This window comes from Pezoporus flaviventris, unplaced genomic scaffold, assembly GCF_033815535.1.
Source record: "Pezoporus flaviventris isolate CSIRO_AGI_PZ_B2104156 unplaced genomic scaffold, CSIRO_AGI_Pfla_v1 ptg000037l, whole genome shotgun sequence".
NCBI lineage: Eukaryota > Metazoa > Chordata > Aves > Psittaciformes > Psittacidae > Pezoporus > Pezoporus flaviventris.
The window spans coordinates 18525953-18552165 of record NW_026892585.1 but is presented as its reverse complement, the minus strand read 5'-3'; the positions used below and the strand labels follow the sequence as shown (position 1 = coordinate 18552165).

The 26213-nt window shown below is 42.0% G+C and overlaps 1 protein-coding gene across 1 annotated transcript in view; it reads left to right on the top strand.

The window, feature by feature from the left end:
• Positions 1 to 15414: 15414 nt before the first annotated feature.
• TBC1D5 (TBC1 domain family member 5) overlaps positions 15415 to 26213 on the top strand; it is a 319487-nt gene continuing 308688 nt past the window's right edge. The window contains exon 1 of the mRNA XM_061464900.1: positions 15415 to 15547. The gene's annotated coding sequence lies outside the window, so the exon portion shown is untranslated. The remainder of the gene's footprint in view (positions 15548 to 26213) is intronic.

The following is a 26213-nucleotide window of genomic DNA, read 5'->3' as shown; positions in this document are numbered from 1 at the left end:
CCTTCAGAGGACAAATTTTACTTGAACTAGTCTGGATTACATGGTCCTTTTTCAGTCTTTCCAACAGTACTTCTTCAGTCTCTGTTCCTATTGCTCACTCTGCTTGATTTTAAAAACGGCTCAATTTTAAAATGTTTTCAGAATGCATAAAGTAGTACCCCTCTGTCAATCTTATGTGATGAATTTCATCATTTTGAACATAACTGTCAGGATGTCAAGCTATGTATTTCAACTAAGAAAGCATGAGATGTTTAGTTTTCTACTGGATGAAGACACTATTTTTAGTTAAGTATTTAGGAAGTGTAAATAATAACAGAATTACACTGAATCCTATCACTTCACACACAGGTTCACTGGCAGCTTACCTAAACCCCTCTAAACCCAAGAATTTTAAAATTATTTAAGAGACATGTTAGTTAAAGTGGGATAAAGCCTATAACCAAACCATATTGTAATTCAGAAGCAAAACATTTGGGTTTTTTTTTTTTTACTTTTTGCCACAACAAGGCTTAGATGGTGAATGAAAAGGGCAGAACAAAACTTGCTTTTTTTTTTCTCCTGATTGGTAAATATTTTTAAATAGTGTACAAAAGCAGAACTTGAGAGTTAAGTGAGTATTTACAATGGAAACTGCAAGCTGACAATGGTGTCAAACACATGCTACTGAAACAAAATTCCTTAAGCTTAATGTCAGTATAACTTTGTCCTTAATGGGCGTGTATAGAATATCTCTCATTATAGGCACTAGAAATGTTAGACATACGCTACAGGTATTTCTCAGCTTCTGCATGGGACTACAGCTGATATAGAAGTGGAGCTTCTTCTGACTCACAGGGTCAACAAGCAAGTAAATCTTTCCTGAGACCTTTTTTTAGATTCCTGAGATTCCAAAATTTGCTGAATTATGGATCAAATATGAAATCCAAACAAGATAGTGTTACAATTTAAAATACAGCTAGCATGTGTGCATTTACCTAACTGCATCTGTAAATGCAATCATATACATATATATACATTCAATAATTTGTACATAATTCACAATTTACACATATATTAAAAACATGTGGAAATTTTTAAATTTTGCTTGCAAGTGTGAGTTAACTAAGCTATAAAGTAAAATTTTTTTACTATATATTTTATTAAACTGGCAAGCCTATACTACACTGCTTCAAAACAGCTGGAATCCTGCTAACAACTTTACATGCACGCAATAGCTCTACTCTACAGTGGATAATCAAATTGGATGCACACACACCCCTCCACCATCAAAGGACTAGAAACTAGAATGTATTTCTAGATACTTTATCAGGTAAGAGCTAAGGGAATGAATACAGAAAGTCAGTATTTTCCAGTTTTCTTACCCTTAAATTGGCTTCTACCCTCCTCAGAGGTGTGCAAGCAACATATGCATTTTTTGCTATGGATACATTATACGCATATGGATACGTATGCATTTTTTCCACTCACAGCCCAGAAAGTCAACCATATCCTGAGCTGCATCAAAATGAGCGTGACCAGCAGATCGAAGCAGGTGATCCTGCCCCTCTACTCTGCTTTTGTGAGATCTCACTTGGAGTTTTGTGTGCAGCTCTGGTGTCCTCAACATAAAATGGACATGGAACTGTTGGAACAAGACCAGAGGAGGGTCACGAGGATGATAAGGGGGGCTGGAGTGCCTCCTGCATGAAGACAGGCTGAGGAAGTTGGGGCTTTTCAGCCTGGAGAAGAGAAGGCTGCATGGAGACCTCAGCAGCCTTCCAGTATCTGAAGGGGGTCTATAGAGATGCTGGGGAGGGACTATTCATTAGGGACTGTAGGGATAGGACAAGGGGTAATGGGTTAAAACTTAAATGGGGGATGTGTAGATTGGTTATAAGGAAGAAGTTCTTTCCTGTTAGGGTGGTGAGGCATTGGAATGGGTTGCCCAGGGAAGTTGTGAATAATCCACCCCTGGCGCTGTTCAAGGCCAGGTTGGACAGAGCCTTGGGTGACATGGGTTAGTGGGAGGTGTTCCTGCCCGTGGCAGGGGAGCTGGAACTAGATGATCTTGAGATCCTTTCCAACCCTAACTATTCTCTGATTCCATACCCCTTACATTTCAGATATTAAGAACTGGTATAAAACTTAGCTAGATTACATACAGACTGAATTATTTAAATGTACAATGTAACTAAGTATAAACCAAGATTTTTCACAACTCCAATTTGTAGCTGAGTAAAATTTAAAAAATTTTTCTAACCCCAAGAATATTTCAGCCAACACCCAATATAAGAAACATTATTATTCTTCACAAATAAAGCTTACACACCTTTATTTGTGACTCTGCAGTAGGACATACTCTGAACACAAATCGACTAAGCAGTTTGTTCTTAACTCCCCCTAATCTTGCAAATACAGAAAATAATAATATTTGGAATTTATTTTTCCATTTATTGTTGTGTAAGTAAATGGGATCCATCTCCTTACAATGTTTTAATTTTGGGGTGGAAACTCCATTCATGTTTAAATTGGCATTTTAAGTGTTATGATGAGCCTAACAATTGATTGCCAATGAAACAAGAATAAACTACTTCTGGCAGATTCTGCTGTTGTTTTTCCTGCTGGCTTTTGTTCTAGGTTTTATTTTCCTTGGGAAAATTTTCATATTGAGAACACTGAGAGGGCCAAATCTTTTAAGACATCCCCTAAGTGCACACACAATTAGATATCCTATGCTCATATAATTACTCCAGTAGTTATTTAGACAACTCACAATTGCCTGATTTGAGTACACAGTGGGAGTATGTGGCAAAGGCAGGTGCATACTTCTGGGTTTTTTTGGTTGGTTTTTTCTCTTCATTTTTTTTATACAGGTTTGTAAAGAAAAGATTTTGATACTTTCAGTAAACTTTGTACTTAGTGAACCCTGTCTATACACCTGTATCTTTAACACACAACATGCTATACTATGTATATATATAAAGAATTGTTCTTTACATTGCCATCTTATCTCCTAGCCACATGCTACTCTCCCATGTGTTCTTAATCTAAATTGCACTGCATTTGAAAAAGTAGAAAATGCACGTTCCCATGTATTCCATGTACAGGTCATGTGATATATGCAGACTGACTGTAGATGGCTGTATGATTTCTAAATCAAGTGCTGTGCCCAGTATTGAATGAAATTATCATTTCACCACCAAGCTGTTTGAAGTATTCAAAACATGGTATTACTAGACAAAAATTATATGCCTGACTGCTTGGCTTTTTTTTTCCTTCTTTTTTTAATATCAAGATCTGCTCTAACACAAAATAAATCTAAGGAGAGACAAACAGGAAATCATGATTTCAAACAGAAAATGAAATTATGTGTTTGAAATTAACGGATATATGGACACACAAAGAAAATTCTCATGTCTTCATTTTTTTTCTTTGCCCTGTGCTTTTTTTTGTTCTAAATCTACCAACATTTAACTTTAAATTGCTCTTTCTACTTTAAACAATCTGTTATAGCATGAAATCTAAATGCACTGCTGTAAAACACTATCATCAGCAGGCCGGAACCTACTTTGGTCTCTCTTTTCTTAATCAAACATCTGGGAATCAAAAACATCTGTAGAGAGGCATGGAGTTAAGACTTCCTCTCTAAGTATCTTTGGCAAAACCACATAGATGGGATGATTATCTTGCCCTGAAATAGCCCCAAAAGCAAAAAAGGGAATCAGAGGGATCTCTTAAAAGATTAGATACATTCATTGTGTAATTATTACTACAGTACTAAGTTTTATTCACATTTCTAGGTATATGTTAGATTGATCATCTTTCTTCCTATGTTGCCCTGAAGCATGATGGAATAGTCTAATGGTGCCAGCTTTAGGCTCATTTCCAAATAATAATTCTGCTTCAGCTAGTATGGATGATGGACTGTGTGTCCAGTTTGCCCTGTCTTGTACTGGAGTCTCCAAAGAAAAGCCTGTATCCCTAGTGCATTACCAGGCAGAATCAGAATTTATACAATTGTCACAAAGAGCAAACTAGTACACATACCACTTCATCTTCAAATGGTTGCATAAATATATGCCTTGCAGTAAGAACTCTCTCATACCTGGGGTTCCCAGCAACAGTTCACGTTATTTATTTTTAATGAAGAAAGGGCCAATGCCAAATCCAGTAGATTTACCAGATTTTATAGAATGGTTTGGGTTGGGAGGGACCTTAAAGACCAGCCAGTTCCAACCCCCTGCCACTAGACCAGGTTGCACAAAGCTCCATCCAACTTGGCCTTGAACACTGCCAGGCATGGGGCAGCCACAGCTTCTCTGGACAACCTGTGCCAGTGTTTCCCAGCCTTCACAGTGAAGAATTTCTTCCCCAAACTTACAAAAGCCAATCATTTTGATTGAGTTGCTCTCAAATGGAAGCAGCAATACAAGTCCGCCTTGCAAATTTACGTTTGACTGCAGAGATCTGCTACCTGCTTGTCGAAAAGTATGCTTAAAGAGTTTACTTTCTTAGGAGAAGCAGCCCAGGAGGCCAGTGCCTATCTCCAGCCTTCCGAGGCCTCCAGGGGGGCACGCCCGGGCAACCACTGCATGACCGAGTTAATTTGCCACCACCTATCTCCTACCACGAGGAAGTTTCTTTCCAAGCGGTTTGCACCCAGCCAGTCGCTTCCAGGGCACAGAGATATGGACTCACATTAAACTACCTCATTTTAAGCCGCTTCTCCCCTCACCCCTGCCTCGCGTGACTGGGAACTACACTCGACGTGCACGCTTTATGTAAATAAAAGCGCCTCGGGCTTCCTCAGAGGGTAAAAGGCCCCGGAACAGAGGCGCAAATCTCTGTACTTCACAACAATCCCAGCACCCTTTCGCTGTTGCCCGCCAGAAGAAGCCCTGGACCCGCCTCGCCCGGGCCCCGACAGACCCTCCCCACAGCCTCCCAGCCGTAGCGGCGGCCGAGGGCGCAAGCACCGTAGGAGAGCTACCGGCAGCGACGGCCTCACGACGCAGCGAGCGCCTGCGCGCAGGGAGCGGGGGGGTGGTGGTGTGTGAGTGTAGTAGGGGGCGGTGCTATCGTGCGTCCCCGTGTGCGGGCAAGGGAACCGTTCCCCTTCCCTTCCCCAGGCCTCCCCCACCGCTTCCCCCTGCCCCGCGTCCCTCGCAGGGCGCCGGGCCGCCGCGGGGGTCTGTGTGCCGCGCAGGGAGGGCAGGCGGGAGGGAGGCAGGCGGGGAGGGGGAGAGAGAGAGAGAGAGGCTGAGCCAGATCTTCATGCCACTGCAGGCAGCAGCAGCAGCAGCAGGTAAAACCGGCCCCAGAGCATCTGCTCCCCTTAACCCGCTTGCCCCCCTCCCCGCCGGCCGCCCTGCAGCCCAAGTGCGCCGCCCCCCGCCCCGGCCCCTACGGAGGCCTTTCCCGGCGGCGGCGGCGGCGCCTGGTCCCGCGGTCCCGGCCGTAAGTGGGCAGCAGCGGCGCCGGCAGGGGCGGTAAGGCCTGTGTCTACTGGGCCGCCGCCGCTCATCGGCCTCTTCCCGCTCCTTCCCGCGGGGCTGCCCGCCGGAGCGCGGCCTGGGGCGTGCTGAGGGAAGGCGCTCCCCGCCAGGGATCTCCCGAGCCAGAGCCTTGTTTATGGGACGTGAAAGCAGGGAAGGCGAAGGAGAAGGCAGGTTTGTCACAAGGTTTCCCCCTCTGGATTGTTGTTTTTAATTGGTAGTGGTCGTTCTGGTCGCTAAAGAGGGAAGTTAAGGTCTTCATGATTTTCTTTCCCCACCAGGCCTTGAAAAAGAATTTTTAGGATAACCTAGGTTCCCCTACACTTTTCCGGCCCCAGAGCCTCTCTTCCTGTTCTCACCTGTGTGGCTCCATCTGTGCTAGCTATCCAGTTCATTACCATCAGTGGTAGATGTTTAACTGTCACACTTGTTTAATTTAGGTTACAGTAGTTAAGTGATGTAGAAGTCTGGATTTCATTGCAGAGGCTGCAGTTAGCACATTTTAACTGTCTGAGAGTTTTATACTCTCAGATTGTTCTACAGTACCCATCAATAGTTTAGTTTAGCTACATGTCCTTGGTATTACACATCCTGGAGGCTTTATGGTTGGCTTTTAAGAAATAGTTCTTCCATCATATTGGCATAACATTGCATTAGTGGTATATATGCGTGAAAGTGGTATCTATGTGAAAGAATCATGTTCCAGAATGTACTGGGATGGGGCTTGGGAGACAAGATTACTCTTCTGTTCTTCCACTCAGCTCCACAGCATCCATTACTACTTTACTCAGTAATCCTGCTTGCCTTCCTTACAAAGCACTCTGAAACTTAGTTAAAAAGCACCACATGAGAGAATGATCTCTTTTCAGACCAATGAAACTTAATTAAAGTTGTTATTTGTCAGTTCTGTTACTTGCCACACACTAATTCAGCTATTTACTGATAATACCTCCTCTGTGAAAGCTAAAGCTTTCAAAATGTCTTCCAGTTCAATGTGGGATGATTGTTGGTATTAAAAATATCTTTTAAGAGTTTGAGGGTCATGAACCATACAGTTAAATTAATTCTAGATCCCACTTCTCTCTGAATCATCAGCCACTATTGCATTTGCAACTCACAGGTTGAAATAATGTAAGATCTAAACCTGGGCAGTAAGAAAACTACATTGTTTTCAGATGATATTTATATTTTTGAAACCAGTCCTTTTTAAAAAAAAATAACCAAACTCTTCATATATTGTCTGAGTTGACACACCTGTGAACTACCAGTTGTCACATTTCTTTTTTATTGACACACATGGCCCATTTACAGCCTAAATGCTGTAAACCTGGAAGTTGTATGTGTGTGTGTATATATATATATATATATATATATATATATATGGTAGTAGCGATTACTAGAGTTGTTAAAATAAAGGTGGTGTTGTAATACATTCAGGCTATCAGGTAAACGCAGAATTAGACATAGCCTATGACAGAGAAATGGACGAGTTTTTAAACATTCGTATGTTTCCTTACTTGAAATTGGTAACTGTGCTGCTGAGCCACAACAGGAGCTTACCCTTGTCTGAGCCGTGATCCTGGGTAATGAATTGCAGTTCATAACAAAGTATGAGATCATGAGCAATTACTATTTTTATGTAATAAGTGCAACTAGTAACTGCAAACTCGAAAGGTGGTGCATTTTTTTCGGCTTAGATTTTAGGATGGCTTCATAATTTAGATACTATAGATATGGTAAACTCCTATGAAAACTAACAATGGGTATTGGTAGCATTGTTTAGCAATTAATTGAACTACTGAGGTTCTTGCATATTCACTTCATTTCACCACCCCAGTGATCTGAGGAAAGCCACGAACTTGATTTGTTACAAATAGTTATTTTGTTTCTGCTGCAGTATTAGCAAAGCTGGCTTGTCGCACAAAAATGGTTCAGAGCTTGCCTTAAAATACTGTGCCACCTGGAGTGGCACTTAACCTTTGAGAAATGTTAGTGAAAATATGCTTCTCGCATTTTTCCTTCTTTGTGTTACAGTGTTGGCTTAACTGAAGCCTTGTTCTTTTTTCTTTTGTTTGCACTTGCATCTTTTGGACTTTGGCACCTTGTATTACTGTTCAAGAAAAATTTGATTTGTTGGATATGTGTTACACACTCTCCACCTGCCTATGATTTATGCTAATGTAGAGGTTATCTTTGCTGTCTCCAGGTTGTTGTTACTATTTAAACTTCATTTTTCATTGGGGAAAGGCTATGCAAAGAGCTGTTTTGCTTTGCCCTGAAAGGAATTCTGTTGATGAAGTCTTACAAAGTTTACTTTGTGCTTCATCCTTAGGAGTTTTATCTTGAACTGTTAGGTATGCTGCTGTAATTGACGACTGTTGCTGAGAATTGTGGAGGATAGACAGTTTCTAAGTCTCTAGTCTATTTGAGGCTTTGTTGATTAGCATGTGTAAGAGCATTTTGGATCAGGAGCCAGTGATGTCTGCAGAGTGCAAATGTGGTAGGCTATCTCAACTGCTTGACTTAGAATCTGCACTCTATAGCAAATTAGCTATAGGGTTTGTGCGCTTTTTCTGCTAGCCCAGGAAAGTGCCCAAAGCAGTTCAATCTGTAGTCTACAAAAGCACAGATCCTTGTCTGAGTTGTGCTCTCAGAGGAAGAGGGTCGTTAAACATGATAGGAGTTGCTTGCCTGTGTTTGGTTGTTACCTTAGTGACGCTTAAACTCTGGTTTTGACCTCCAAAAGAAGAGCATAGCTGTTACCATTTCAAATTATTAGATAGATTGGTACTGTGGTCTGCATTTTACCTAAGAAAGTTTTCATTAGTTATCCAAATATCTGTTTTTTTTTTATTTTTTATTTTTATTATTTTTTCCACGATGTTGCACTTCTGTGATGAAATAGTTTTAAAAAAGGACTTGAAAATGATGCAGAGTTTGAGATCCCTGTCGTATTGGGTAACATTAATAATAATATTAACAATTCATATTCTTTTTATTGATGCTGAACAGAAAAAAGCATGATTACTCTGAATTGCATGGGAATCTGTGTGTGGCAGTATTTGAGGAGAAATGGTTGAACAGATTTATACTCTGAGAATTAAGAAGCAAGAGCCAAGCTGGAGCAGTTAGTCAAACTGTATCCAGACCTTGGAGACAGACGTTCAACATTTAGCATATTTTGGGTAAAGGTCGGTGAGTTACCAAACAGAATAGAATGTGTATTTTGCCTCTGTAAATGGTTAGATGTAGATTTCCCAAAAGCACTGAGTCATAATGTGACCTGAACTCTGGTTGGGAATAGTTCAAAAGTAATAGGAAAAATTACGTGTCACTGTTGTTGAACTGAATGCAGCAGAAAAGAGACAGTTATCATGGTATCCTGTGTTCTATTAGAAAAAAGAACCCAACATTTTCCTTCTGTATGATTTGAGGGGCTTTTTGTTCTGTTAATGAGCTAGCAAATTGTTATTTTAGGTTTATTAAATAATGTTATTACCACACTACTAATTAATCTCTTTGTGTGTATGTGAAAAGTACTTGCTTAAGTTGACTTGCGTTTAGTACCGCATCAAGTAGTGTTGCATTAGAGTGGGGATCAAATCTGTCTTGATGCATGAACATTTCACCTTAAATGCTTTACAGCATCAGTTTTTGTCTCGATGGGTTTGTTTTCTGAACTTCTAGTTGGCTAAGCTTTTTTTTTTTTTTAAGTTATCAAGATACTGAGAATCTACCATTTACTTCTGTGGATGAATTGCTTCAGTGATTCATCTTTGCCACTATTTAAAAATAAGGCATGCAATTATTGTTTGAATACATTTGAATGCATCTGTCTTTCACTGGTTCTTGTTATCTCGTCTGAATTCTCTGTCATATCAGACTGCCTTAAAACTTGATTTGTCCCTTTGACACTGTGTTTTCACTCCTCTGCATGGTGGCAGTCCCTAGCATTTAAAGACAGATACAGATTTTAAAATACATAGTTTCAAAAGAGCATCAACAGATCATAGATTTGCTGGGCTGACTGCTCTAAGACTCTTGGATAAGTTTAACAAGTATGCTGATTTAAAATGTTTGTCTCACAATATTTTTTAACATCTGATCTGGAACATCTGTTTAACAAATGACTTGGAAAGAAAATCAATATAATGTGATACAATTATAGCATTTTGAATCTTTCCAACTATAGAATGAAAGTATTTATTGACTATTTTTAATCTTTCCTTAAAATTTTTAACACTTGTGCCACCTCTGTCTAGTCCTGAGCCTCTGCTGTTTTTGTGGTAGTGTTTGTTGATAATACTTTTGGCTGTGTCATACGTGGATGTTTTATGTCTCTCAGTTTCTACACTCCATAATTCTAATTCACGTTGATGGTGATCCAGCCTCCCCTCTTCTACATTGTCAATCCTGCCTTTTTTTTTTTTTTCTCCTCACACTTGTGTCTTTTCTCAAAAACCTCAGGTTTTGCACAAGTGGGATGAGCCATAGTCAAAATTATCCTCTTTGGTAGCTGTAGGATTGCTTGACCATAGAAAAAAGCCCTCTTAAGGAAGTTTCCGTTCTCATGTTTTTGTCTAAGATTTTTTTTTTCCAATCAGTTTTGTTCATAGCTCTTCAGCTTCTGAAATTTCGAAGCCTCAGGAATATGAGCATGTATCTGGGTACGTAATCTCTGCCTGGCTGTGTAATCTGATGATCAGTAATTCTTAAGACCATCCCCAATTTCTAGTCCAGTGACTTAACTCATTTTAGCCCTTATAATAGGATATATAATTTCTCTGTGTCAGTTATGGTGAGTGTTGTTAGAAAACTGTTGCTAAAATTTTTTAAAAGCGATGTTTTTACTGATGACTGCTAAAGAACCTAAGATACTAGGTTTCATTATTAAAGACTTCATTTTGACATTATTCTTCCAGCACATTACAAATAGGGGATGGCAAAAAAAATCCTGCTGTTCTCTAGTTTGAGCTGATGGCGTGAAACAGACCTTTGCTGTCTCCAGCTTCTGAGTGAGCTGTCTAATTTAACCCTTAGATCCACACAGTCAATATTCTTTGGTTCTGAACTATCAGATAATGAATAATGAAACGGTGTTTCTTAAAACCTGGATTGTGGCTGCTGAATAATAAGTGGTATTTTAATTTAATCTCAGTTTTTACACAAATGGACTTTTGGCCTTTTTATTTATTTATTTATTTATTTATTTATTTATTTATTTATTTATTTTTCCTGTTGGGAGGAAGTATGCCGTGTGATACACTTGAATTTTTGGAAGGTATGGAATTTGTTGAACGTATTAAGAGAATCTTTCTAGAACAGTAGAAGTGGATTTTTGGTATTTAGACTACAATTCTTAGCATAAGAATTGTCATCAGATGAATTTTCATATGGGCCATTGTTTTGTCATGATGGCCTATAGCAGGTATTTTAAAGGAAATTGCAGAAAAATTCCCAGTTGTGGAATAATTGCCATACTGTGGAGCTCTCCAGATTCCTGTCAGTTTACAAGGTTTTACAGTGCTAATCCTGAGTGTTCTGCCCATAGTATTTTTCTTGTTGATATGTAATTTTATATAGGTGGGGATTTTCATGAGTATTATAATGGAAATACGTAATCTTTGTAACAAACTTTACAGTGTTGTGTTTATAAGCTACCTTCCCACTGTCATGCTCAGCACTCTTCTGAACTGTTAAGAGTAGCTTAAAGCTCAGTAAAGAGCAGCACTGTTGATTATTTCTTATCTACTGCGCCTTAGATGTGCCAACAACAAAGTCGATTTCCCAGCATGCTGTCTGTTTACTTGCATTTTTTAACATCATTAATATTACGTGGTGTTGATGAACATGATTGTATTCTGGGTCCTGAAATTTTCCACTAGCACTGGTGGATGTGACCACTAGCTCCTGCATCCTATATGATGTGGTTATACACACTCTTTCCTCCAACCTTTTTTGATTCCTCCTATCATTGTTCACAGCAAGGCAACATCTATATCTGGATAGAGATCTACCTATATTTTACTTATTGAAGCATGACATGTTGCAAAGTTGAAAAATGTTGAAATGCTTTCTGATTTTCCCCGATTCTCTTTCAAAATTATTTTCTTAAACTGTGATCAGTTTTTTCTATAATTATGTTTTGACATAGTATTCCCACTGACCTTCCAGATGCAAGTTTGACTTCTTTTGAAAGTAGAAAACATTTAAGCCTGGAACACTATGTTTCAGGCTTATTTTGTAATTGTTCTTTCATCAGCATGCTTGCTGCAATATAAATATGAGTAAGAGGTTCCAGTGTCAACTTGATACTTTGATTTCTTGTACCTTCTTGACTAAACATTATTTAAAGTATTCATGATTAATGTCTAGTAGTTTTGTACAGCCTTTCATCTATAAATGAAAATAGCATTAATAATTTTCAGTGAGCTGGAAGTGACTTATTCAAGGCCATACAACAAGTCAAAGGGGAAGCTACAGTTAGAACCCAGATTTTATAATATCCCATCACAGCTAATACATGAATGTACTGTAAAATGTTTATTAAACCACACAATTTAAATGAGTTTGTTAAATGAGAGAAATGAAAAGTATTTTCAGCATGTTAAATAGTAGGCTATGTAGAAGAAATTTGGGAAGTAGAGTGAAAGAGTAAATATAAAGGGAATAGTACTAATGCTTACAGGACAAATACAAGTAAACATTCAGTATACTTAATGTAAATCTGATAGGTTATTTGATAATTGTGCTGGAGAAGATTTTTGGGTTCTTAATTTTTTTATCGAGAAGACTAGCTCTCAGCTGATACTCATGCTAGTTTTGTATGTCCTGCTTCCTATAAACATTATACTTTCGGGATGGTGGCTTGGACACCTGCAGCATATACAGCCTGCTATTTTTATTTAAATACATATAAAAAAAAAAGTGTGTGAGCCTTGCTTTTTTTTCAGTTATTCATGAGTCAATACCATAGTTTTTCCTCCTTTAGGCCTGACTCATTTTTAATTTACATCATTTACACGTATGCCTATGGTGCAAATAAATATACACAGTTTGGGGAAAAGTTAATAAATCAAATAGATTAACTGAGCAATTCTTTATATATATGTATGTATATTTTTTCATAGACTGAAAACTAAATCTGGTGCTGCTTGTGATATTATCTTCTGATGTTCTTTATAACCCTTAATCTTTATGTACAGTGCATAAGTAGTCTAGGCTAACAACCCTAAGATTTCACCTCCTTTGGTTTCCATTTTTGGTTCACATTTATACGTAAAGCATGTACTGGTTCTGCCCTGCTATTGCTTCATGAAAATACGTAGTAAATAATACTGAAAAGATTCTTTTAAGTGTTCAGAAACCTGGATTCCTGTAAATCTAACTTTTGTGGCTGATTGAGAGAAGATGATGTTGGATGAGCTCAGAAAGAATCACAGAATAGTTTGGGTTGGAAAGGATCTGAAGATCATCTAGTTCCAACCCCCACTGCCATGGGCAGGGACACCTCCCACTGAACCATGTCACCCAAGGCTCTGTCCAACTTGGCCTTGAACAGCGCCAGGGATGGAGCATTCACAACTTCCCTGGGCAGCCCATTCCAATGCCTCACCACTCTTACAGTAAAGAATTTCTTCCTTATATCCAATCTAGACTTCCCCTATTTAAATTTTAACCTGTTACCCCTTGTCCTGTCACTACAGTCCCTAATGCAGAGTCCCTCCCCAGCATCCCTATAGCCCCTGTTCTGATACTGGAAGGCTGCTATGAGGTCTCCATGCAGCCTTCTCTTCTCCAGCCTGAACAGACCCAACTTTCTCAGCTTATCAAAAGTAGAGGAAAGTGCAACAGAAGTTTCCGACTTCCTGTAACCAGAGGAAACTCATGTCCCAGTTAGTATAAAGGTTTCTTCCAAACACATCAGTCATATGTGTTCGTTGACACAGAAAACTTAAAGTATTCAATCAAAAGTCAGTGTCTTGAAAACCTGGGAAAGGAAAATACGAAACACCCCCAAATCCCCAACAACACCTTAGCATTTTAGATTAGAGGAGTGTTGCATTACAGTTAGGACTGGTTGATTTTTTTTCTTTTCAGTTGTGCTTTTCAAAGAAGGCAACCAATTAAAAGACGTGAGAACATTTTAGGAATGAAGATGAACTTCACCTTTTAATTTGTGAATTTGCTTCACAATTTTCTGCAGAAGTACTTAATGTCGGTGTGAAATGCCCTGTGAAATTTTAAGTTGGTACTTTGTGTCTTACTTTAAATAAGTTCATTTTGGGCAATTCTCCTTACAAATTGAAAATTCATTCCCATATAGCATTTCTGAAAAAATATTGTATGGCAGTATGAATATATTACACTTGGAACTTCAGTGTCCCTTTTTCACAGAGTTCCCTTCTGTGGTCAGGGTGGCTTTCAGCTACTAGAAAGCTGCTTTGGTTTTTGGATTTGTGCATATTATACTGCCCATGACTCTTGGTTTGAAGATTGCTTGATTCAGGTGCAAGATGACAATCAAGGCTCGACTGAAGTCAGGGAATTGGAAAAAGCTTTAAGGGATAGATGGAATGAGATATGCACAGGGCAGAATGTACCTTCTCCATCTGATTATTAGCTGCTTGTGGCCCCTTTCATACTAAAATTTTTCAGAACTGTGTATGGATCCAAGCAGTTTGCTGATTGCTTTTGGTTCTAACATTTGATCAGTGAAGCTGTTTGTTGATTTGACACCCTTTCAAAATAAAATGTTGAATTTGGGCTTGCAGAGATAGAGAAGCTACCCAGTCTTTTGTCCTTTGTGAGTTTTGTATTGAGCCTTGAGTATATTCTTAGGGTGAAGTGAGAGGAATTCTCTACCTGATAAGAAATAAAAACATATACTGGACAGATACAGGTTAATATTAATCTTTAGTAACCGTATTTGATGATGATGTCAGGCATACATTTGGGGCATTTATACTGCTGTTACCCCTAAGTGCAGAATCCATTTGTTGCTTCTCAGTGGGGGGGAGCAAAGGGCAGTAGCAGCTGCTATCACTAAACATAGCTCCATTTTGACATTGTGCACGACTGAGATGGATTGTGGTACACTTATGGAATGAACAAGTGACACTATCAGCTGTTGCAAATCCAGCTGAGATGCTGTTTTATTTTTCACTCCTGTGTGCTCTATAGCTTCAGTGATTGGAGAAAGTCCTAATGTATTTTCAGGATGTTATACCTTTTTTGTTCTGGTATTTAGAGATTTTAGATAAGCTAACAAAGTTCTTGGTACTAGAAGAAAAATATGTAGTTCTATCTGTAAGTCAGTATTCAGAACTGACATATGCCAGGAATTAGAGCATGCTGTTGCTATTTCATAGCTGTTGAGTGAGACTAGATTTTTACATTAATTTACAGTAATAGTGTATGATCAGTCATGGTTATAATTTCCACTGTGAATAATTTTATCTGAGAAGAGGGCAAATGTGGGTTGGGTGAACATCATTTTACTCCTTGTAACAGCTTACCCAGATAGGGATAAAAGTGTCTTGATAGACTTATGCTATAATTTTTGTAGGTTGACTGGAGTGCTTCATTTTCTAGAGCTGCTGTTATTTATTATTTAGCCCATAAGCATGTTAGACACCTCTTAATACAGGCAGTGAATCTTGTGACAGTGTTTCAAGGGACTCAGGGTAATCTCCCCTTTTCTCAAAACCTTCAGACTCACTATCTCCTTCCAAAATTGATGGGTCAATCTAGTTCAAACTGTATGATCTTGAGAAAGAAGAATGGCCAGATAGGAAGTGGGTGTCTAGGGCTTGAACCAGTGGTTTTAAGAGGAAAACCTTCAATGTAAAGCTTATTGACAGTCATTGAGTAGCCTTTTTGGTTTTGTTATTGTTTTGTTTTTTTTTAACCACTGAGAGTTTCTTTTAGATCCCTCTTAACTGCTTCTCTGCAGTCTTACTCTGCCCTGATGCTTGCAGAACTGAACTTTCCTTGGCTGAAAGAACATAGCCTACTTCTAAGATTCCAACATCCAGAAAGATAGAGTAAAATCAAGCCCAATAAAACAGGTGGTGTGTCTTGGTCCCTTGCTGGCCATTATTCCTTTTTGTTTTGTTTGTTTATTTTTTTTGCAATGTATGTCTCAACATATTTGCCTGATTTTTGTACATGACAAGCTCTGCTTCTGTGTTTTCAAGCCATGAGTGGGTCCAGCTGCAACAGAAATAATTGTAAGGTAGTTTTGTGGGTTAACCACAGCAGGCAGCTCAGCACCACATAACCACTCACTAAAGAAATGTGGACAAGGAAGAACAAAAATACTATGAGTAAAGATACAGTTTTACATATTAAAGCATATTGTATTGGTTAACTGCACTTTTGGGAGTAATGGAAGACAGACTTACAAGGGTGTTTACTAAGGTTGTCTTTGATTACTCTAAAATGGTGTGCAATGATAAAGGTGCAAATGGAATAATGTAAAATTGCTGATGAGAGTCTTGATTACCAAAGACAGCTGTCTTTACAGTTATTGAAGACTTTGGCAACCAGTGAGATATGCATTTTAGAGTTTGCACACTGCAGATTGATTGGGAGGTGAATTGGATTGCATGGTTAAGTGTGGAAAATGAGAATTTTAGATATATAGGCAGGTTGAGTCTTAAGTGTACAGGTCTTACTAAAACAAGAACAGCAAAGTTTCAGATAAGATCTGAAGACAATGAAAGATAAAGAGGAGCTGATGAAGATTGCCTCCTCATTTTGAACCTGAGTGGTGAAAACAGTGTCAAAGGTGTACTTGATACCAAGAGAAAATGTGGCTGAGGATTTCTCATTCTTCTCAAATACTCAGTTTGCTTTAGGAAGAAAGGTAACTGTAGTTGTACATTACATTAAGCTGACACTCTTTCTGCTGTGCATGGTATGCTATCTGTACTTTCTCCTCTATAAAAAAAAATACTCAAGTTGCCAGCAAGTCTCTAGATTGCTAATATTGTGTTTCAGCTGATGTTTCTTCCTCACACTGACCAGACAACTTATAAAATTATTATTCAGGTTAACGTCAGAGTAATTGAAGGTTGGGTAGCAGTTTCATTTTTTCAACATGAGAGAATTTATCTTTCAAAGTCCTGAGTTACAGTTTGCAATGATTTCATCATTGAAAAGTATCCTGAACTGACAGCAATAAATTAACTGCCATTTCACTTGAGACTAATTCCTGTCTACAGTGAAGAATTTTGCTTGGTGAAATGTTATGGCCATGCCAATTTTATTCTTGTTCATTTTGCTTAGTTTTGAAGGAGCTGAAACAAGTGTCTGTTCCAGAGTTCTGTTGTAGCAGATAGTAATGGGTTTGTCATGATTCATTGCTGTGTCTGTTTATAGCACCCACTGGATACTATGGCTTTCCATGTAGTCCCTTCCAATATGCCAAACTCTTCCCTGTAACTTGAGGTACATTTCTGTACTTTCACTATCTTTGCAGAATGTTTTAAAGTATTTTTACTTCCATCTGACATTTGCCTTTTCTGAGGCTGGAGCTATGTTTTACTCTCAGTTCCTCTCAAGCAAAGTCTGTGACACCATTATGATACACTGACTTGAAGAGACAGGTAAAGGGTTATGGATAGTGAAATAAAGTTGAAGTGTAAGCAGTCTTTCTAATTGCATGTACATGTAAGCAAATTAAAAACATTAAACTAACATCTTTCACCTTGCACAGGTGAAAGAGGGGGAAAGCTTGCTCTTCTGCAGCAGACGTTTGCTTTGATACCTTCCTCTCAGAGTTACAGCTCTACCATCCAGCCTTTTCAGTGTTTCTGAGGTAGACTGTCTTAGAGCCAGAGCTCGAGGTTTAACACCCTGTTATGGTCTCTGTCACCTATGACAGTTGATCACAGGTCATCTGACTGCATTGGACCTTGCTGGCCATTCCTTCATCAATTCCTTGCCCATTGATGTTACAGTAGTTACAAGTTACAATAGTTCTTGAAAGACTAGTCATTAATACTGTGATGAAAGAAAGAAAGAAACAAAGCAACAGAAGAACCCCTCAAAACAAGCAAATAGAATCCCAAACTCCCTCTGTCCTCAAACCTGATCTCTACTGACAAGTTCTTTGTGACCTCTTGTTGTGGTTTAAGCCCAGCCAGTAATTCAGAACCACACAGCTGCTCTCTCACTTCCCCCCCTTCCTCTCCCTGCTCCCAGAGGGATGGTGAGGAAAATCGAAAGAATTTAACTCCCACAGGTTGAGATAAGAACACTCTGGTAACTAAGGTATAACACAAACCACTGCTGCTACCACAAATAATAATAATGATAAGGGAGAAAACAAGGGAAGAGAATACAACCGCTCACCACCCACTGACCAATACCCAGCCCGACCCGAGCAGTGATCTAGCCCTTCTGGGTAACTACCCCCAGTTTATATAGTGGGCATGACATGCTGTGGTATGGAATACCCCTTTGGCTAGTTTGGGTCAGGTGTCCTGTCTCTGCTTCCTCCTGGCTTCCCCTCCTCCCTGGCAGAGCATGAGACTCAGAAAGTCCTTGGTCAGAGTAAACATTACTGAGCAGCAACTAAAAACATAGGTGTTATCAGGGTTGTTCTCAGGCTGAGAGTCAAAACCACAGCATTGCACCAGCTACTTAGAAGGAGAAAAATGACTGCTACTGCTGAACCCAGGACAGTATCCGCCCCTTATTCCATACCATTCACGTCATGCTCAGAATCCCACATTTTCAATATACCATCACTCATATATATATATATATATATATACATATCTACACACACACACACACATGGATCATTCCTTAGTGCGTGGACCAATCCCTATAAAGCTGCTGAGTCCATCTGGTCCATGATGTCAGTCTCCATCTCTTGTAACAGTCTTTCAGAGCAGGAGAGGCTGTGTGCACTGTTGGATTGTTGCCTGCTGTGGTACCGCAGAGCTTGCCTGGTTCCTTCAAAGTTCATTCTTTGTTTGGATGGCGGTCAGAGGGAAGTCAGGTCTGGTTGCTGGTGACCTGAAGACATCTAGTTGGTGGGCTATAAAAGTGCTACATAGCAGGCAACAGCATACAGTTGAGTTCATTGGCTGTTTTCCCCTAAAATCAAATCCCCTTGAGGTACACATCAGAATTCCCATCTTCCCGCATTATCCACCAGGTATATCCTTGTCCCTGAGCAAAAGCAGTCCCACGACTGGGGATTCTGACTGGGCTGGGCCAGCCCTGTTGGCAGATCCTCTGGTGTTGACTAACCAGGTGGCTTTTGGTAAATATATATCCCAGTGTTTGAAAGTTCCACCACCCATTGCTCTCAGTGTAGTTTTTAACAGCCCGTTTGTCCTGGGTTCAGCAGTATCAGTTATTTTTCTCCTTCTAAGTAGCTGGTCCAGTGCTGTGATTTTAACTCTCGGCCTGAGAGCAACGCTGATAACACTGATGTTTTTAGTTGCTGCTCAGTAATGTTTACTCTGACCAAGGACTTTCTGAGTCTCATGCTCTGCCAGGGAGGAGGGGAAGCCGGGAGGAAGCAAAGACAGGACACCTGACCCAAACTACCCAGAGAGGTATTCCATACCACAGCACGTCATGCCCAGGATGTAAAGTGGCAGTTACTGGGAAGGGTGAGATCACTGCTGGGTTGGGCTGGGTATTATCGGTCGGCGGGTGGTGAGCACTTGTATTCTCTTCCCTTCTTATTTCCTTTATCATTATTATTATTGGTGGTAGCAGTAGTGATTTGTGTTATACCTTAGTTACTGGACTGTTCTTATCTCAACCTGTGGGAGTTACATTCTTTCGATTCTTCTCCCCATCCCTCTGGGAGTGGGGGGAACAAAGGTGGGGGGGCAATGGACTGTATGGCTGACTTGCCAACAGGGTTGAAACCACGACACCATTGTACTGTTCGATTTTCACCTTGGCAAACTGACTCAATTCACCCTCTCCTTCAGCAGTTTTTGCAGCTTGTCATCGGGGACTCCATACAGCTGCCTTCCATCTCCACTGCTTTCCCACAATACGGCAGGACCCATCAGTGAACAAGGCATATTGCTTCTCACTTTCTGACAGTTTATTATATGGTGGGGCCTCTTCAGCATGCATCACCTCCTCCTCTGGTGACATTCCAAAATCTTTGCCCTCTGGCCAGTCCATAATGACTTCTAGAATTCCTGGACGACTGGGATTTCCTATTCGAGCTCATTGTATAATTAGTGCAGCCCACTTACTCCATGTAGCATTGGTTGCATGATGCGTAGAGGAGATCCTGCCTTTGAACATCCAGCCCAGCATGGGCAACCGGGGTGCCAGGAGGAGCTGTGCTTCAGTGCCAATCACTTCTGAAGCAGCTCAAACCCCTACATGGGCTGCCAGTATCTCTTTCTCAGTTGGGGTATAGCTGGACTCAGATCCTTTATATCCCGAACTCCAAAAGCCAAGGGGTTGACCTCGAGTCTCCCTTGGAGCTTTCTGCCAGAGGTTCCAGGTAGGACCATTTTCCCGGGCTGCGGTGTAGAGTGTGTTTTTTACATCTGGCCCAATCCAGACTGGTCCAAGGGCTACTGCATGAGCTATCTCACATTTAATTTGCTCAAAGGCTTGTTGTTGCTCAGAGCCCGATTTAAAATCATTCTTCTTCCGAATCACATGGTAGAGAGGGCTTACAGTCAAACTGTAATTTGGGATGTGCATTCTCCAGAATCCCACTGCACCCAAGAAAGCTTGCGTTTCTTTCTTATTAGCTGGTGGAGACATTGCTGTTATCTTGTTGATCACATCTGTGGGGATCTTGCTATGTTCATCTTGCCATTTTATTCCCGAAAATTGAATCTCCTGTGCAGGTCACAGTATCACACAGTATCACAGTATGCTAGAGATTGGAAGGGACCTCAAAAGATCATCTAGTCCAATCCTCCTGCCAGGGCAGGAACACCTAGATAAGGTTACACAGGAATGTGTCCAGGCGGGTTTTGAATGTCTCCAGGGAAGGAGACTCCACAACCTCCCTGGGCAGCCTGTTCCAGTGTTCCATCACTCTCGCTGAAAAGAAGTTTCTTCTCAAGTTTAAGTGGAACCTCTTGTGTTCCAGTTTGTACCCATTACCCCTTGTCCTATCATTGTTTGCCACTGAGTAGAGCCTGGCTCCATCCTCGTGACGCTCCCCCTTTCTATATTTATATACACTAATAAGGTCACCCCTCAGTCTCCTCTTCTCTAAACTATAGAAAACCAGCTCCCTCAGTCTTTCCTCATAAGGGAGATGCTCCACTCCCTTAATCATCTTTGTTGCCCTGCGCTGGACTCTCTCCAGCAGGTCCCTGTCCTTCTTGAACTGAGGGGCCCAGAACTGGACACAGTATTCCAGATGGGGTCTCACCAGGGCAGAGTAGAGGGGAAGGAGGACCTCTCTCGACCTACTAACCACCCCCCTTCTAATACACCCCAGGATGCCATTGGCCTTCTTGGCCACAAGGGCACAGTGTTGGCTTATGGTCATCCTGTCGTCCACTAGGACCCCCAGGTCCCTCTCCCCTACACTGCTCTCTAACAGGTCATTCCCCAATCTATACTGGAACCTGGGGTTGTTCCTGCCCAGATGCAGGACTCTACACTTTTCCTTGTTATATTTCATCAAGTTATTCCCTGCCCAACTCTCCAGCCTGTCCAGGTCTCACTGGATGGCAGCACAGCCTTCTGGCGTGTCAGCCACTCCTCCCAGCTTAGTGTCATCAGCAAACTTGCTGATAGTACACTCAATTCCCTCGTCTAAATCATTGAATATATTAAATAATACTGGTCCCAGTACTGACCCTTGAGGCACTCCACTAGTTACAGGCCTCCAACTAGACTCCGCCCCATAGACTACAACTCTCTGGCTTCTCTCCTTCAGCCAGTTCACAGTCCACCTCACTACCTGATCATCCAGACCACACTTCCTCAATTTAGCCGTGAGGATGCTGTGGGAGACTGTGTCAAATGCTTTGCTGAAGTCAAGGTAGACCACATCCACCGCTCTGCCATCATCCATCCACCATGTTCTTTCCTCATAAAAGGCTAAGAGATTGGTCAGGCATGATTTCCCCTTGGTGAAGCCATGTTGACTGCCCCTCATAACCCTCTTATCCTTGATATGCCTTAAGATGGCACCAAGGATAAGGTGTTCCATCACTTTCCCAGGGATGGAGGTGAGGCTGACCGGTCTATAGTTACCCGGGTCCTCCTTCTTGCCCTTTTTGAAGGCTGGAGTGACATTTGCTTTCCTCCAGTCCTCAGGCACCTCTCCCGTTTCCCAAGACTTGGTAAAGATGATGGAGAGTGGTCTAGCAATGACTTCCGCCAGTTCCCTCAGCACCCGCGGGTGCATCCCATCTGGACCCATGGATTTATGGATGTCCAGATTGCTCAACTGGTCTCTAACCCATTCCTCATCGACTAAGGCAAACCGCTCCGTTGACTTGACTTCATCTAAGGTCTCAGGGGTACAGGGCTCTTCAGGACTGCCTGCAGCAGAGTAGACAAAGAAGGCATTCAGTAACTCTGCCATCTCTGTATCTTCTGTCACCAGGGCACCCATCCCGTTCATCAGTGGGCCTACATTGCCTCTGGTGTTAGTTTTATCTGCCATGTATTTGAAAAAGCTCTTTTTGCTGTCCTTGACCCTTCTCGCCAGGTTTAATTCTAAGGATGCCTTAGTCATCCTAGCTGCCTTCCTACATCCTCTAGCAGCAGCCTTATATTCCTCCCAAGTGGCCAGCCCCTCCTTCCATGACCTGTAAACTCTCCTCTTCCACTTGAGCATACCCAGCAATTCCCTATTTAGCCACGCAGGTCTCCTGGCCCTCTTCCTTGACTTCCTACGTGTCGGGATGCTCTGATCTTGAGCTCGGAAAAAGTAATCCTTGAATGCTAACCAACTATCTTGGGCCCCTTTACCTTCAAACAGCCTTGCCCATGGGATTTCCCCTAGCAATTGCTTGAAAAGGCCAAAGTTTGCCCTGCTAAAGTCCAGGGTTGCAATTCTACTTGCTGTTCTACTGGTCCTACCACACAAGATCCTGAATTCCACCATCTCGTGGTCGCTGCAACCAAGGCAGCCCTCAACCCTTACTGCTTCGACCAGATCCTCCTTGTTAGTGAGGATGAGATCCAGCAGCGCTCCTCTCCTGGTCAGCTCATCCACCATTTGCAGGAGGAAGTTATCATCCATACACTGGAGGAACCTCCTGGACTGCGGCTGGGTTGCCGAGTGGTCCTTCCAGCAAACATCAGGGAAGTTAAAATCCCCACGATGACCACAGCCTGTGACTGTGAGGCCGCTCTCAGCTGCCTGTAGAAGGCCTCGTCAACTTCCTCACCCTGATCTGGTGGCCTGTAACAGACACCCACAACAGTATCGTCCCTGCCAGCCTGCGCCTTAATTCTCACCCACAGACTCTCAACTCGCTCGTCATCTGTCCCTGGACAAAACTCGGTGCATTGTAGTTGCTCCTGCACATAAATAGCAACCCCACCACCCCGCCTGGCTGGCCTGTCTTTCCTGAAGAGGACATAGCCCTCCATTACTATATTCCAGTCATGTGAGCTGCCCCACCACATCTCTGTAATTGCCACCAGATCATAGTCTCCTGACTTAACACAAGTTTCCAACTCCTCCTGCTTATTTCCCATGCTGCGCGCATTGGTGTACAGACATTCCAGGGAGCGAGCTGAGCACACCAATTTCACCCTAGGATTATAGGAGGCCTCCCAGTCTTCATCAGTTCTGGAGTGCTGCCCCACTGGGGCAAGCCCAGCTACAATCCCATCCCCCTTCGAATCTAGTTTAAAGCTCTCCAAATGAGCCCTGCTAATTCGTGCCCCAGCATCCTTTTGCCTCTGTGAGATAAACCTTTCTCACTTGTCATTGTCCAGACTGGTGCCCTATAAAACCAGCCGTTATTAAAGAATCCAAAGCCCTGCCTGTAGCACCAGTCTCGAAGCCAATCGTTTATGGACTGAATCTTCCCATTCCTTCCCACATCATAAGTGGAAGATGGAAGGAGAAGATCACTTGAGCCCCAGACTCTTTCACCATCCACCCCAAGGCCCTGTGGTCTTTCTTCATCCCCCTCAGACTGCGGGAAGCAGCTTCCTCCCCACCTGTCTGGAAGATCAGCAGCAGGTAGTAGTCTGTCGGGTGCACCAGGTTGGGGAGCCCCCTAGTGATATCCCTGATCCGGGCTCCAGGCAGACTACACACTTCCCTATGATGAGGGTCAACTCTGCATATCGGGCCCTCTGTTCCTCTCAGAAGGGAATTGCCTACTACAATAACCCTTCTTCCTTTCTTTCTTATCAGAGGCAGTCTTGAGGTGCAAAGTCGACCGCCTTTTCCTATGTGGCCTTGTAGGCTGGCCTTGCACCACATTCTCACCTACCTCTCCTTCAAGATCCAGGGCCTCGAACCTATTACGGAGGGACACCTGGGGAAGCAGGGCAGGAAGGGGGGAGGGTTTCCCACGACGCCGAACTGGAACTCGCTTCCAGCCCTCATTGTCTTTTTGGTCACCTACCTCTGCGCAACAGCTACAGGGCAGGGGGTGTCTCGAGCCATCCCTCTCTGTGTGAGAAGGCAGGGGGTCCTTCCCCTTTTGGGGGTTATCTCCCTGGAACTGTTCCGACTGGCACGCCAGGGAGTTACTCCACCAGTCCATCTCCCTTTCACACTCCCTGATGGTCCTCAGCGTCTCAACCTCCTCCTTAAGTTTTGCCTCCAGGCTAAGCAGATCTTCTACCTGCTCACACCTCACGCAGGTCCCTTGACCTTACTCCGTTTTATGGCAAAACTGGCTTTCAGCAGGATTTGGATTATTTTCCTCCCTTTTTCAAAGACTTCTGCTGCTGTATTGCCCCACACAATAATGTCATCAATTTATTGCAGGTGTTCTGGAGCTTGCACCTGTTCCAGTGCAGTCTGGATCAATCCATAGCAGATGGTAGGGCTGTGTTTCCACCCCTGGGGCAGTCAGTTCCAAGTGTACTGGACACTCCTCCAAGTAAAAGTGAACTGTGGCCTGCACTCTGCTGCCACAGGAATTGGGAAAAATGCACTGGCAATATCAGTCGTGGCATACCACTTGGCTGCCTTTGACTCTAGTTCATACTGAAGTTCTAGCATGTCTGGTATGGCAGCACTCAATGGTGGTGTGACTTCATTCAGGCCCCAGTAGTCTACTGTTAGTCTCCACTCTCCATTAGACTTTTGCACTGGCCATATGGGGCTATTAAAGGGTGAGAAGGTCCTACTGATCACTCCTTGGCTCTCCAGTCTATGGATCAGCTTATGGATGGGCTGACAATGTTATGGCAGCTGGTCTTGTATTAGAGGTAGTGAAGTGATTTTTTTCTGAGACTTGGACCAGGAGAGCACAATAAACATTTGAAATATGCCAATGCAAAAGTAAATTAGATTTGCATTTATCATTTACTCTTACTTTATATCTTAGTTTTAGTTTTACAGCTCACTCACTTCATCAGCTATACAGTCAGTGAATTGAGAATTTTTGTTCAAGGAATCTCTAGTCCAGAATGTGGAATGAAGGAGGACGAATTAATAACTAGGGCTTTGAATGGTGACCCAGACTAATAATTAAACACACAATGATCTTCGTAATCCTTGAATGATGTAATCTTCATGTTATCTTGTGTGACTAGATGATAGAGATACAACAGATTTCTTTTTACATTTAAGATCATGTGAAATCTATATTCATAGTGCACCTCTTTTGATCCTGAAGGTAATCTCCTATAATAAAAAATGTTAAAAACTTCAGAATACATTTTCTAAGTTGATGTATTTTACATTAGTAAAAGTACAGAAGATTGGGAACTACAGGGTGTAAAACTTTAATGGGCATTATTCCTGCTGTTTATGGTTGACTTGGCTTCATATTTTTATTTTGAGCTTAAATGGATTTCAGTAATTAAGCTATGTCTTCCTTTTAGTATTACTTGCACTGTGTGTGTGAATTTAAGGTAAAGCAGTGTAAACTGAAGGCACTCATCTTGAGTGCCATTATGGGGCACATACAGGACAGCGAGGTGATCAGGCACAGTCAGCATGGGTTTATGAAAGGCGGGTCGTGCGTGAATAACCTGATCTCCTTCTATGACGAGGTGATTTATTTCATGGATGAAGGAAAGGCTGCGGATGTGGTCTGCCTAGACTTCAGTAAAGACTTTGACATCATTTCCCACAGCATTCTTCTGGAGAAACTGGCTGCTGATTGCTTGGATTGTGTACAGTTGGCTGGGTAAATATCTTGCTGGAAAGCCAGTCCCAAGGAGTGGTGGTGAATGGAGTTAAATTCAGTCAGTGGCTGGTCACAAGTGGTGCTCTTCGAGGGTTCAGTATTGGGGCCAGTTCTGGCTAATATCTTTATTTAAGATCTAGATGAGGGAATTGTGTGCACCCTCAGAAAATTTGCGGGTGACACCAAGTTGGATGGGAGTGTTGATCTGCTTGAGGGCAGGAAGGGTCTACGGGGGGATCTGCACAGTCTGGATTTATGGGCCTAGGCCAACTGCATGAGGGTCAACAAGGTCGAGTGCTGGGTGCTGTGCTTGAGTCGCAACAACCCAGTGTATCACCACAGGCTTTAGGATGAGCAACTGAAAAGCTGCATGGTGGAAAAGGATCTAGGGGTGTTGGTCGACAGTTGGCTGAACATGAGCCAGCTTGTGCCT